This window comes from Bos indicus, chromosome 3 (assembly GCF_029378745.1).
Source record: "Bos indicus isolate NIAB-ARS_2022 breed Sahiwal x Tharparkar chromosome 3, NIAB-ARS_B.indTharparkar_mat_pri_1.0, whole genome shotgun sequence".
Lineage (NCBI taxonomy): Eukaryota > Metazoa > Chordata > Mammalia > Artiodactyla > Bovidae > Bos > Bos indicus.
In genome coordinates, this window is record NC_091762.1 from 46,023,069 (window position 1) to 46,038,082 (window position 15,014).

The 15,014-nt window shown below is 35.8% G+C and overlaps 1 protein-coding gene and 1 non-coding gene across 3 annotated transcripts in view; one reads left to right on the plus strand and one right to left on the minus strand.

The window, feature by feature from the left end:
* Positions 1 to 15,014, plus strand: part of DPYD (dihydropyrimidine dehydrogenase) — a 922,996-nt gene that overhangs the window by 191,299 nt on the left and 716,683 nt on the right. The gene's annotated exons all lie outside the window — the stretch shown is intronic.
* On the minus strand, positions 608 to 714 carry LOC139182338 (U6 spliceosomal RNA). Its single transcript, XR_011566009.1, has one exon. It is a non-coding gene; the product is annotated as a U6 spliceosomal RNA (small nuclear RNA).

The window sequence follows — 15,014 nt, forward strand, 5'->3', positions numbered from 1 at the left end:
AGCATGAGATGGTACCTCATTGTGGTTTTGATTTGCATTTCTCTGATAATGAGTGATGTTGAACATCTTTTCATGTGTTTGTTAGCCATCTGTATTTCTTCTTTGGAGAACTGTCTGTTTAGTTCTTTGGTCCATTTTTTGATTGGGTCATTTATTTTTCTGGAATTGAACTGCATGTGCTGCTTGTATATTTTTGAGATTAATTCTTTGTCAGTTGCTTCATTTGCTATTATTTTCTCCCATTCTGAAGGCTGTCTTTTCTCCTTGCTTATAGTTTCCTTCATTATGCAAAAGCTTTTAAGTTTAATTAGGTCTCATTTGTTTATTTCTGCTTTTTTTCCATTACTGTGGGAGGTGATAGAGGATCCCGCTGTGATTTATGTCAGAGAGTGTTTTGCCTATGTTTTCCTCTAGGAGTTTTATAGTTTCTGGTCTTACATTTAGATTTTTATTCTATTTTAAGTTTAATTTTGTGTATCGTGTTAGAAAGTGTTCTAGTTTCATTCTTTTACAAGTGGTTGACCAGTTTTCCCAGCACCACTTGTTAAAGAAATTGCCTTTTCTCCATTGTATATTCTTGCCTCCTTTGTCAAAGATAAGATGTCCAAAAAATATGGAACGCTTCATGAATTGGCATGTCATCCTTGTTCGGGGGCCATGCTAATCTTCTCTGTATTGTTCCGATTTTAGTGTATGTGCTGCCAAAGTGAGCACTGAATGCTGAGTTTTAAGCCAGCTTTTTGACTGTCCTCTTTCAGTTTCATCAAGGGACTCTTCAGTTCCTTTTTGCTTTCTTCCATATGGTGGTGTCATCTGCATATCTGAGGTTATTGATATTTCTCCTGGTAAACTTGATTCCAGCTTGTGCCTCATCCATCCTGGCATTTCTCATGATGTACTCTGCATGGAAGTTAAATAAGCAGGGTGACAATATACAGCCTTGATGTACTCCTTTCCTAATTTGGAACCAGTCTGTTGTTCCATGTCTGGTTCTAACTGTTGCTTCTTGACCTGCATGCAGATTTCTCAGGAGGCAGTTCAAGTGGTCTGGTATTCCCATCTCTTTCAGAATTTTCCACAGTTTATTGTGATCTACACAGTCAAAGGGTTTGGCATAGTCAATAAAGCAGAAATTGATGTTTTTCTGGAACTGTCTCCCTTTTTTGATGATCCAGCGGATGTTGGCGATTTGATCTCTGGTTCCTCTGCATTTTCTAAATCTAGCTTGAGCATCTGGAAGTTCTTGGTTCACACATTGCTGAAGCCTGGCTTGGAGAATTTTGAGCATTACTTTGCTAGCGTGTGAGATGACTGCAATTGTGTGGTAGTTTGAACATTATTTGGCATCGCCTTTCTTTGGGATTGGAATGAAAACTGACCTTTTCCTGTCTTGTGGCCATTGCTGAGTTTTCCAAATTTTCTGGCATATTGGGTGTAGCACCTTAACAGTATCATGTTTTAGGATTTGAAATAGCTCCACTGGAATTCCATCACCTCCACTAGCTTTGTTCCTAGGGATGCTTCCTAAGACCCACTTGACTTTAGACCTCAGGATGTCTGGTTCTAGGTGAGTGCTCACACCACCATGGTTATCTGGGTCATGAAGATTATGTGTGTGTGTGTGTGTGTGTGTGTGTGTGTGTGTAGTTCTTCTGTGTAATTTTGCCACCTCTTCATAATATCTTCTGCTTCTGTTAGGTCCATACCATTTCTGTCCTTTATTGTGCCCATGTTTGCATGAAATGTTCCCTTGGTATCTCTGATTTTCTTGGGGAGATCTCTAGTCTTTCCCATTCTATTGTTTTCCTCTATTTCTTTGCACTGGTCACTTAGGAAGGCTTCCTTATCTCTCTTTGCTAGTATTTGGACTCTGAATTCAGATGGGTATATCTTTCCTTTTCTCCTTTGCCTTTAACATCTCTTCTTTTCTCATCTATTTGTCCTCCTCAGACAACCATTTTGACTTTTTGCATTTCTTTTTCTTGGGGATGGTCTTGATCACTGCCTCCTGTACAATGTCACAAATCTCTGTCCATAGTTTTTCACGCAGTCTGTCTGTCAGAGCTAATCCCTTGAATCTATTTGTCACCTTCACTATATAATCATAAGGAATTTGATTAGAAGTGTAGTCAATGGAATTTTCTGTGTTTACAAAATTATATATGATTTATCTTTAGTTTTTTATTTTCCTGCTTTTAGAGTTTAAGTAATATACTGTAGGCAGCTAATTTTCATGACTGTGTTCAAGGTATTATATCTGAACATTGTATCCTTTGGCTTCTAAGCCAGTTTTTTTCAAAATATTCTAATAATGATCAGACTATCATCACATTAGTTCATTTCCAGGCAGTGCTATTGTCTGAAACCCTGGTCTACCTTAAGATATGAATTAAATTAAGAAGATTAAACATTTATATTCTTATCTGTTTTTCTCTCATATTCATTAATTTCCTGAAAATCTCCGTATTCTTCATGTGAGATGTCATCATTGACTCTTAGACATTAAACTCCCAAGGACTGAAATAGTGTATAAGTCACTCCATTCTAAACCTCGTGGGAAGTAATAGTAGACTGGACAACATCTTTAATGGAGCAATTTTGGTCTTACCTGGAGTCTCTTTGTCTAATATATAATGTTGCAAATGCTATATAGTGACAGAATTATTTTAGACTGGTAATGACTATAGATGCTGAATACATTTTATCTATTTTTGACTCATGTTTGTGATATCTTTAGGTTGTTTCTAATTGTTTTCCTTTGTTTATCTGGTATTTTTATTGAGAAGATTAATCTTAGTGATCTCTGTAGGTAATTTAGTATAAAAAATGCTTTGTAAAGGATTACATGATCTGTAAGTATTATTGCTGGGTATGCTGTGAAGCAGATAAGGAGTTTTGTTAGATTGCATTTGAAACCAGCCATGTGTGGCATATATTGTATAAGAAGGTCTACAACATATATTATTCTTTATATTATATCAGAAACTTTCTCAAATTCTCACTGTGACTATCACTATGGAAACTACTGCAGAAATGAAATTATGATACCCACAGTCTTGACTTTGGAGAACATCAGACCTGGATGGATAAGAGTCCTCAATCTGGCTTTCCATTCCACAACCTGGAGGCAAGCCCTGACTTCACCAGACACTATTATGAGTTTAGAAGAGAAAACTGGGAATCACAGGCCTTTGAGAAATGTCAGTTAACTTTGTTTAAAATTGGGGTATATTTTCCTTACAATATTGTACAGTTTCTGTTGTACAATGAAGTGAATCAGCTATATGTATACATATATCCTCTCTCTCAGACCTCCCTTTCCCCCATCTCACCCTTTTAGATCACCCCAAAGCACAGAGCTGAGCTCCCTGTGCTGTATAGCAGGTTCCCACTAGCTGTCTGTCTTACACATTGGGAGGGTATATATGTCAATCCCAGTCCCCCAGTTCATCACAGTTCCCCTTCCCCACCCCGTGTCCATATGTCCATTCTCTAAGTCTGTGTGTCTATTCCTGCCCTGCAAATAGGTTCCTCTGTACCATTTTTCTAGATTCCATATGTATGCATGAATATATGATATTTGTTTTTCTGTATGATTTACTTCACTCTGTATAGAGACTCTTGGTCCATCCACATCTCTACAAATGACCCAGTTTCATTCCTTTTATGTCTGTTAGCTTAATGATCACCAGGATCACAGAAATGGACAATAAAATATTTTACACTTAAATCAGAGAAGAAAATTTTGTGCCTTATTATCTTAAAATGAGAATAAAAAGTTTCTACCACATCAGATTATCATAAAGCCATAGTGAATTAATATTTATGTCTTCCTCACTGAGTGGTTATGAAAATTAAGTGGGTTAGTATTTATAAAACACATAGAACACAACTGGCATATAGCAACTCATATACTAAATAAATTAAAACAAATATAAATATCTTTTACTGTAAGCATATATTATTTACATAAGTTCGAAAGGAAGTTATTAAAATTGTTTTCTGAAACATTAAAAGAAGTGACTGGTACATTTCCAAAATTCTGGTTGGCTTTTTCAGCCAATTTAAAATTAATTTATTTCCAAGCAGACCTACCACAAAGACAAGGAACCCAAACATTTTCTCAGTGGAGAAGGATTCAGAGAACAGAAAATCAACTGTTAGTGTCCAGTGTAATCATTACTTTCATAAAAGAATCCACAGGGTGCTCTGGAAGATGAAAATGGTAAGAACCAGGGGGCTCCATGAGAGACATTGGAGATGAATTCTGTAGCTCTTCAGGCAAGGGAAGATCATGTTGGAATACACAGAGGTTGAAAAATGATAACCTGGTCACAAAACTACAGAGTTCCAGAGTCGGTCAGTTGTTGCAGCTGGAGCTGGAGGAATGCAGTAGGCAGGGGCCAAGTTCAAAGGCCATTGTACTGTATGCCAGTTCTCCTTTTAAGCAAGAGAATGTCATAATCAGTTATGGGTTTTAAAAAGATCAGCTGGATTGCGTATAATACTTAAAATTTTTTTGTGCTGAATGCAGTTTTCTTTTACTTAAATTTTTTTTTGTGCTGAATGCAGTTTTCTTTTACTTAGGGTAATCAACATAGATTTAACTATGTAAAAGGAATGAATATTTAAAGTATGCTTTAAGGCTTTTACTTTTAAATAAGGAGGAGTGACATTATTTTTATAAAGTGAAGCTTTTAGACAAATTTTTATGGGCTCCACACATGAAACTGAACACTAGTACCAATAGTTGGAAAATTCAAGGATGGTCATTGCTCTCCATATTTGTTCTTTTATCACCTCAAGTATTGCAATAACTGTTGCACTTACAAAGACAAAAATACTGGACAGAATTCTCTTTTACATGGAGTAAGTCTGGTATATTTTTAAATGAATATCTTCCATACATTTTTACACAAATGTTCTTTTTTCATGATCAATATATCCCACATATCTAGGAATTGTATTTTATTTGTAGATTATACTGTTTGACTTTGTTTCTCTTTTACATGTTTATTAGAAATCAGATAAAAATCTGCCAACATTACTATTAGTCTTATATTTTTTCTGAAATTACCTGCAAATTCATAAATTATAAAGCTTTTTCAGTTTTGAAATTTGCTGAAAATTTTGCTTTAAAAACATCTATGACTAATATAAATTACTTTTTTTGGTTGGCCTTCCTAAGGGAGCATCATTGACATTAAGGTAAACATATAACAGGTGTTTCAAAGTTTGAAAATATAATTTGCACATCATATGGATATGTTATGAGGAAGAATGTCTTCTTTCTAAGAAGCCTGGAAGGATTCTCAATATAAATCAAAGAGTTTATGACACTACTGGGGAAATAGTCCAGGTGAAATAAGATTATTGAGTAGTAGGAAAGCTGTAATAAAAACTGTCAGTACTGTCACCCAGTTCTCTCTAAGGTCTGTAAAGGATCAAAAGTGTATTGAGCATCATGTAACAGCTGTCTAGAATGTGAGGGGAACCACAATTGTGCTCAGCAACAATATGCTGGTTTGAAAAATAATTACATATGGCTTGTTGTAGTTAAATTAAAAATAGCAGGTTAGACTGTAGATGTATTGCAAATCTTGGATTTTTCAAAATGACTGCATGCTTAACTGAACATGTTGTTGTTAGTTGCTCAGTCATGTTCGACTCTTTGCGACCTATGGACCTGTCAGACTCCTCCATCCATGGAATTTTCCAGGCAAGAATACTGGAGTGGGTTGCCATTTCCTTCTCCAGACTAAGCATGTGATTGATCTTTATTACGAGTGTATGTGATCGCATGTACATTCAATCAGTTCAGTTCAGTTTCAGTCGCTCAGTTGTGTCTGACTCTTAGTGACCCCATGGACTGCAGCACACCAGGCTTCCCTGTCAATCACCTTATTCAAATTTAAATGGTATATAAATCATAGATATTTTCTTAATTGTAAACAGTTATCTAAGGAAATATTTTATTTGTTCATAGATAGCATATTTTGTTAAGGCAAAGTGCTGCTCTACCCTGGAGGGTAAGAAATACTCTGTCACCATCTCTTCAGGTGGTAGCAATGGAAAAGCGAAAGGGAGAAATATGCCTTACACAGGCATTGAAAATATAGGTAATATGTGGTTCAGCAAGAAAGGAAAGCCTCTTTCACAAGGATTCTCATATTTACTCATTTCTTTCATTACTTTCTCAAGTATACATTCATAACAAGATCAGTTACACCTTTAGTTAGGATATATCCATTTTTCAAAAGCTCAAACCTCACAGTATATTGAATTGCCCAACCTATCATCTTTAATTTAACTTATTTTGGGGAGGAGAATATGTTTGCCTCATATTATTAGCATAAAGAAACAACAAGAAGCCTTAAGAGGAAAGGATTCTGTATAAATAACACTGGATCACTGATGAGATTGACATGCATTTTAGCAGTTTGATCCCTGAAGAAATGCAATAACAGGAATTTTCCATAAGCATCTGTGAGCAACTGTACATGTGCCAGCTACAAACATAGATATGGAGAACCAGTGTTGGGTCATTCTCTCTGCCCTGGTTGAACCCATAGTCTGTTTTTTTTTAAAGAATGATATTAGGCAGTAGATGTTCTTTTCCCCTCATTCCATCCCCTCATTCCTCTCGTTCATTCCTGCCATATTACCGGGCAGGTAAAATGCACATTGTATAGTAGCTGCTACTGAACTGATATGAAATATGGAGAACCACATATGCATCTGAAACTTGGTCTCAGTATTAAGCTCTGGTAGACTCCTTGGTCCATGGTAAAATCCTACTTATTCTGCAGTCTCCAGTATAAGTATCTGTTGAGAAGGCTCTCTGATTTTCCTGAAATGTAAATACTCTTTGTTTCTTCTGAAATCTCATAAAGAGAAAATGAAGATTTAAAGCATATGTTTATGTTGGTCAGAAATCCACTATGTTTAATATATTTAGATAACTATAAAACACTATAGTGTGATTTTTCACTGACCCCTTTCACATTAAAGGAGAGAAAGCAATACATAACTTTTCAGAGCATTTTGAGAATTATAGAGAATGACTGTTAAATAACTAAAGGAGTACATACTATTTGGTGTAAGTGTGTAATATTTTAACATTCTTACAACAAACCTCTGAAGTACAAATTATTATCTCCATTTGCATATGAGAAAACGGATCCTCAGAGAGGTTAAGTCATTTGCCTAACATCTTAACACCAGTAAAGCTAAGTCAAGAATTAAATGTGGACATCAAATCCCAGAACTTGTTCTCTTAATCTTTATGCTGTGCTTTCTGGGTTAATATATTTAAAGGCTTTGTACAAACAAGCACATTTAATCACTTAGTAATTAATATTTGGGTACATGTAAGTCTAGGTGTGTGCACACACACTATGTATCACACATATATGCTTTGTATTATCTGACTTGTTCGTGCTGGCTATTTCCTATAAATAAAGTAACCCAGACCATCTGACCTGCCTTGAGAAACCTATATGCAGGTCAGGAAGCAACAGTTAGAACTGAACATGGAACAACAGACTGGTTCCAAATAGGAAAAGGAGTACGTCAAGGCTGTATATTGTCACCCTGCTTATTTAACTTCTGTGCAGAGTACATCATGAGAAATGCTGGGCTGGATGAAGCACAAGCTGGAATCAAGATTGCTGGGCAAAATATCAATAACCTCGGATACGCATATGATACCACCCTTATGGCAGAAAGTGAAGAAGAACTAAAGAGCCTCTTGATGAAAGTGAAAGAGGAGAGCGAAAAAGTTGGCTTAAAGCTCAACATTCAGAAAACCAAGAGCATGGCATCCAGTCCCGTCACTTCATGGCAAATAAATGGGGAAACAGTGGAAACGGTGGCTGACTTTATTTTGGGGGGCTCCCAAATCACTGCATATGGTGATTGCAGCCATGAAATTAAAAGACGCTTACTCCTTGGAAGGAAAGTTATGACCAACGTAGACAGCATATTGAAAAACAGAGACGTTATTTTGTCAACGAAGGTCTGTCTAGTCAAGTCTATAGTTTTTCCAGTAGTCATGAATGGATGTGATAGTTGGACTGTGAAGAAAGCTGAGTACTGAAGAATTGATGCTTTTGAACTGTGGTGTTGGAGAAGACTCTTGAGAGTCCCTTGGACTGCAAGGAGATCCAATCAGTCCATCCTAAAGGAGATCACTCCTGGGTATTCATTGGAAGGACTGATGTTGAAGCTGAAACTCCAATACTTTGGCCACCTGATGTGAGGAGCTGACTCATTTGAAAATACCCTAATGCTGGGAAAGATTGAGGACAGGAGGAGAAGGGGATGACAGAGGATGAGATGGTTGGATGGCATCACCGACTCAATGGACATGAGTCTGGGTAAACTCTGGGTGTTGGTGATGGACAGGCAGGCCTGGTGTGCTGCAGTCCATGGGGTCACAAAGAGTCGGACACGGCTGAGTGACTGAACTGAACTGAACCCTATTCAGGTACATGACTTGCCATTATCTCATTACTACAAGGTGGAGGAACTCTCTATCTTCTTGAATCTGGCCATCTTCTTCAATCACTTTGAATACTCTCAATCCCTACTGTCTTTAAGTTGAATAAAGAATGGTTTCCAAGAGGGTTTTGCCAAGGACACCATCCCTCCAGGACATAAAGAAGGACTTTTATCTATAGTATTCTCTGGTTTTTTGATCAAAGTATAACTCTATTATAGCTGCAAGTGACAAGGATCAAATTATATTGTAGATTTTAGGGCCTAGATATCTACTGGGCAGAGAAACATTTAATAAATACTCTGATTTGTTCTGTATTCATTGACTTAAGTGCTTTTGTGTTACTGACATATTTTTAAAAACTTGTAAATGAGTAATATTACTTCTAATAGTTGTCATATAATAGCATTCATTATTCCATTTCAACAATTCAGTTTGTAAGTTATGACCTTGTATTCTTTGAATAACTTTGTAGCAGAGGGAAATTAGAAAGGGGGTCATTGTCCCTTCACTTCTATAACCTGCATTTGGCAAATATACATATTTTCTTTAGATTTTCAGGTGTGTGTGCTAAGTCAGTTCAGTTGTGTTTGACTCTTTGTGAGCCTAGGGACTGTAGCCTTCCAGGCTCCTCTGTCCATGTGATTCTCCAGGTGAGAGTATTGGAGTGGGTTGCCATGCCCTCCTCCAGGGGATCTTCCCAATCCAGGGAGCAAACCTGCATCTCTTTTGCCTCCTGCCTTGGCAGGCAGGTTCTTTACCATTCCTGCCACACCCTTAGATTTTGGTATTGGTATTTAAATCTTGACTTGTTATTTAATACTTCAGTCTCTAGTATCTTTAAGCCCCAGTAGATTCTGAAAACTTTAAGGACTGACTCCACTTCCTTTAATCATGCTTAGTTCTCTTTTCATACCTAATTAGTGTTGTCTTATGTATATATTCATGATGTGTGTTTATTTTCTTACAGTGACTTTTCCTGCAGCTTATAACGTACATTGATTCCACCACATTCTTCTTATTCCACTTCTGTACAGCAAAAACAGAAACTTAAAGTCTGATTTGCTCTTATAAGAAAGAGAAAAATCTAAGTTTAAGAACAATATTCTAAGATACTCATGATTATGATCTCTTTGTGTAGTAAAATACAACAATATATTTAAAGTTTTCAAGGTGGTACTGTGTACTAAGTTCTTACAGAAGTGTCTTATTTGCTTGCAGGATAAGATGTGTGCAAATCAATGGCTTCTTAGCTGCTGAGGTTTTTGTAGCATACAAAGATTTTTAGAAAACTATCTTTCCAGTAGATATGTCTGTATCAAAGCTGTTTAAAGTTGTAATAGAATTAGCCTTCAAAATTGTGTAATATCATAAAACTCTAATGTTTTCATCTTGACTTGAGAAGTCTCTTGCGATTAAGACTACCTTCTGCTTTTTTCTTTTTTTTTCCTTAAACTAAAATTGGACTCCAGGAGAGAGGATACTATAGCTTTCTCTAGCTGAGACTTCTTAACTGCCTTTTTTCTCAGTCTTCAAATTGCTGTGGCAAAGAGGCACTGATGATGCCAAGGTATAAGGTCAGTAAAACATCACCTTTTAAAATTTTAACCCGCCTTCATATATGAATGGACTAATCCTGAGTATAAGATGGTAAATATGTTCTAGTATTTCCTTCAAATGCCTTAGCCACCTGTATCATTATGCCTCTGGGAGATTTCTGGAACCTCAGTTTTTTCATCAATGAAGCAGAAATAAAAATAGTCTTATTAATATTTAAGAATCAGTTACATATGAAGAGTAAAAATTAATATAATTTTTTTTTACTTTAAATTCCTTCATGTAATTCAAATTATGCATAAAATGTAAAATATACTGTTTTTAGCCATTACTATTAGAAAACCAATAATTTTCTGTGTCAGACTATAGAAAGTTTATAGAAAAGTTTATATCTATATTATATTTCTATATTCATGATCATCCAACAAAATGTTTTGAGCATCAATTGTTTGAATTGTGTACTATTTAAATTTTGTTTCTTTTGAACTGTCTTGAAACACCAACATGTGAATGGAAATTTCTAGTGGATAAATAGCTTTACTTAAAAATATTTTTGTTGTTAACCTACACAATCAAATATATATTAAAAGCCTTAAATCATGAATATCATTGATGTGGTTAAAAATGCAGAATGGTGCACAGGATAAAAATTTCAGTTACTGTAAGTAATTTTGCCATAGCTTTCCACCCAGTGGAGTGTAGAAACTGGCCAAGATGCATATTACTATTGCTAATTGCTAAGTTGCTTCACTTTTGTCTAACTCTTTGAGACCCTGTGGACTGTAACCCACCAGCCTCCTCTGTCCATGGGATTTCCCAGGCAAGAATCCTGGAGTGGGTTGCCATATCCTCCTCCAGGGAATCTTCCTGACCCAGGAATTGAACCTGAGTCTCTTACATCTCTTGTATTGGCAGGTGGCTTCTTTACCACTAGCGCCACCTGGGAAGCATATTAGGGGTATTAAAAGTCAGTTTCAAGTATGCATGAGTTAATAAGAACTTGTGGTGTAATTAGAGAAACAGAGAAGTATAAGAATGGCTGTTAATGGAATATTGAGACAGCAGAAAAAATTATTTTGAGCTGAGAATGGCCCTTGAGTGTTTGATGTATCAGAACATTGGATTGATGTCATGTTTTAAAGATGCCAACCATCCTTTTTGGGGTCCTTTTATTGTGACCATATCTGGGTTCCAGATATGTCACTGGGTACCAGTGATATAAGCTGTGAAACTCAGACATAGGTATGACAGTTTTAACCTTCATTTCTTGATTCACACTCCTTCCATTCAGTCTGATACTCCATTCTGCCTGGTTTCAGTAGAAATTATTGTGAAGCTGGGGAAGGATATTAGACTATAGATTTGCCTACATTGGTATTACAGGGTAGAGAAGTTACATCGTATACCCATTGCTGCATTTGAATTAGTTAGACCTTTCAGATAAAGCTGCTGAACATCAAAGATCTGAGGAAAATCAACATCAATATCAAAATAATTTTTAATGTAAATGCTAACTTCCTTGTTAGATTATATATCAATTAATATAGATTATACATAATCTGATGAAACAATGCTGGCTTGATTGAACCAAAGTATAGCAAATAAAACCCAAACACTGTGCAATGTGAGGTTTAAAGTCTTTCAAATATATTTGTGAGATTTTTTTTTTACTGGCAAAGAAATTATTTAGACTCAGAGATTAGAAAATTCTTTAACAAGGCTAGGTTACTATTCCAACTGTTATGGATGCTTAACAATAAAAGAAGCAGGTGTCTGTTCTTAAATGTGTGAAGGATGAAATGCTGCTGCTTCTGTTACTCACTATAATGTTTTTGGTATCATAATATAGAATAAAACTCTCCAGCCTCACTGATATTTGGGGAGAGGAATCATAGCTCTCTTTCCCTAGAGAAAGATACTGGATAAATATATCTTTAATAGTTTTTGTCCCTTAAATAGTGGTACTAAATTTTTCATACATTTTTTATGGTGATGTTGAATCATGAAGGATTAACATTATTAAAGATTCTATATTTTGTTTTTTAATGAAATCTATTGTCATGTTCTCTATTAAATATGAAAATGAAAGAAGTTCATCACTAGGAAAAAATCTAAGATGTTTTATTGCTTTAAAATAACTTAATATACTCCTTATAAATGTAATTATTTGGGGATTAAAAATATTACACGAATGTTTATCTGAATTAACTTTTGCCTCTTACAATGCATTTCAAAATAAACTGCACTATAAAAGGATAACTTTGAAACATAAAAGGGGAATTAAATGACTGAAGATAAAAACAAGCGTAATTTAAATGTTAACTTCTAACGAAAAATTTATGTAGAACTGTGGTTTACAATAATTGTTGACACATTCCCCTAAGTACTATGTCTGTGGTTTTTCATGGTATCAATCATTTAAAGCAATTTAGGTAATACCATTCTGACATGCATTTCTGCTATTTTATTTACACCATTTGCCTACATCAGTGCAATGCAGTACCTTTCTGATTTGGTACAGTAAATGCACTCTGTAATATCTATTATGGCTTGGTCAAAGGATAATTTATTGTCAAATAGAAAAATAGGTCAACACTAATGTCACTTGATGATCAACCCCCCCAAGTTTAATAAAACATCTCACCAGTATGCATTCCACTGCAGTGGTTGATATTTTATTAGGACTACCTGGCTATAGCAGTAGTGTAATTACTGAGCTGTCAGAGTGATAAGTGGGATTAATGGCAGCCTGATGCACTTTAGTCTGCAGAGCGCTTAGAGAATTGCAAGATGGTATTATTATCAGAGTCTGCCCATTCTGGCATATTCATGGCACCAAAGAAAAAAAGAACGCTACAATTCAGGTTTGCGTTGCCCTGCCTCATTAACATCTGACATTTCCAACAGCTGTTATTTGTGAACTAGCTCAATAATAAAAGGAGAGTTATTTGGTAAAGAGGCTTAATAACCACAACTAAAAATCCTTACGTTGTCAGTGCTATTAAGTGAATCTGTTTATGTTGAATTTAAGATTTCTCTGGAAGAACAGAAAAATACACTTTGCATTAATTTGGCTCATTCATACCTGCTGACATTATAACTTTATTTTTTAATTGCCTTATATTTAAGTTGGGTGTTAGAAAAAAGAAAAGCCAAAAACTTGTGCCTTATTAGGGATAGCCAGAATCCTCTATCTATCTGTCTGTCTGTCTATATCTTTATCTATCATAAATATTTTTGTTGTTTTAGTCTTGTGGAATTGCAGATGTTTAAAAAACTGTCAAAATGACTTTTACAAGTCAGAAGATATTTATTATTGCATATTATTTTATAGCTTTTTATTTTAGCTTAGCTACTTTATTTTACCTCATAACAGGATATCCTTTCAAACACTATTAATCTACAACATGTTTATCCACGTGAAGTTAACACATATAGGTATCACCTATATGTTATATTTCAGAATCGAGGACAAAATAGACCTTTTTTTTTTTTTCTTTTTGGATTGTTGTGCTACTGATCATAGCAAGAATTTCCAAGAAATTCTTTTTAAACTCAGTGACTATGTTTTAGGGGAAAAAAAACTTAAGTATTAGAAGATAGGAATTCAACTAAATGATAGCTGTGAATCTAACAATGGCATTTAGAGAAATGATAGGGGAGAGGTTTAATGACTGCATTTCAGAGAGGACAATTGATTATGAAAAGCCTTTGGTCCTCATTGTGTAAAATTTAATTTAGAGAGAAGGCTAAGGGCACAAACCAGAGAAAAGAGATCAGATTTTAAAACAAGATATTAATTAGGTACTGAGAAATTGGTCCAGACAATGAAGAGGACTCTCTGATTGACAAAAGAATGACAAGGAGACTGGTGGTGTTTTCTCAAAGGAAATGAACCAACGTCTTTACACATGGAAGTGGATAGAAAATGAGCTCGCTCGTCACCTTTGTCACTGAGCAACGTGGGACTCATTCTGAGGCAAATCTCAGAGAATTCTCGTCTTCTGCCAAATGTGACAATGATATATCTTAAATTTTAGGTCACCAGCCTAATTCCTCTCTATTCTCACTCTCACTTTATGCCAGACCAGATTCCATTAGTCTACCTACCCTGTCATGTTCTTTTCTCTCTAGTCCTTGGCACATACTGTTTTTATGTTTTGGTCATTTTCTTGAGTGATCTTCTGCTCTAAGTCCCACCCTCCTTCACTTGCCTAATGCTCTGTCATTCTTCAAGCATCCCTTTATGTATTATTTCTCCCAATAAGCTTTGCCTGACCTCTCCCTCCTGGACTGCTGTTCCTCTTATATGCTCTATTAGCTTGCTGTTTCTACCCAAATTCACACTGACCACATTGACACTGCAAGTGCCTTTTATATGTTTGAACTTGCTCCAGACTGCACGGTCCGCGACAGCAGGGCCATGGTTGTCCTTTTCATCATTTTTATAACCTCATATCCCAGGTTCTAACATGTAACAAGGGTTCATTAAATATTTATCAAATGAATTCACAAAAAGTATAAGAATGTAGAAATTAAAGACTATTCTAGCCAGTGGTTTCAGTCCTAAAGTAGTAATTATAGAATTGTGATACTGTGTGGCTCCAATCATGTTTATCAGAATCACCATGAAGGACAGTCATTGGGAGTGGGGGAGTGGCAGCAAAATGCAGATTCCCAGGACATTAACTAGAATCTGCCTGCCAATGTAGGAGACGTGGGTTCAATCTCTGAACTAGGAAGATCCTCTGGAGAAGGAAATGGCAACCCACTCCAGTATTCTTGTTTAGAGAACCCTGTGGACATAGGAGCCTGGCAGGCTACAGTCTATGGGGTTGCAAAGAGTCAGAAAAAACTGAGCGACTAAACAAGAGCCAATAACTCAAAATCAAGAGGAGCATCTCTGTGCAAACTATGACATTTATCAGGCTTCCCAAGTGGTTCTTAGTTACATTAA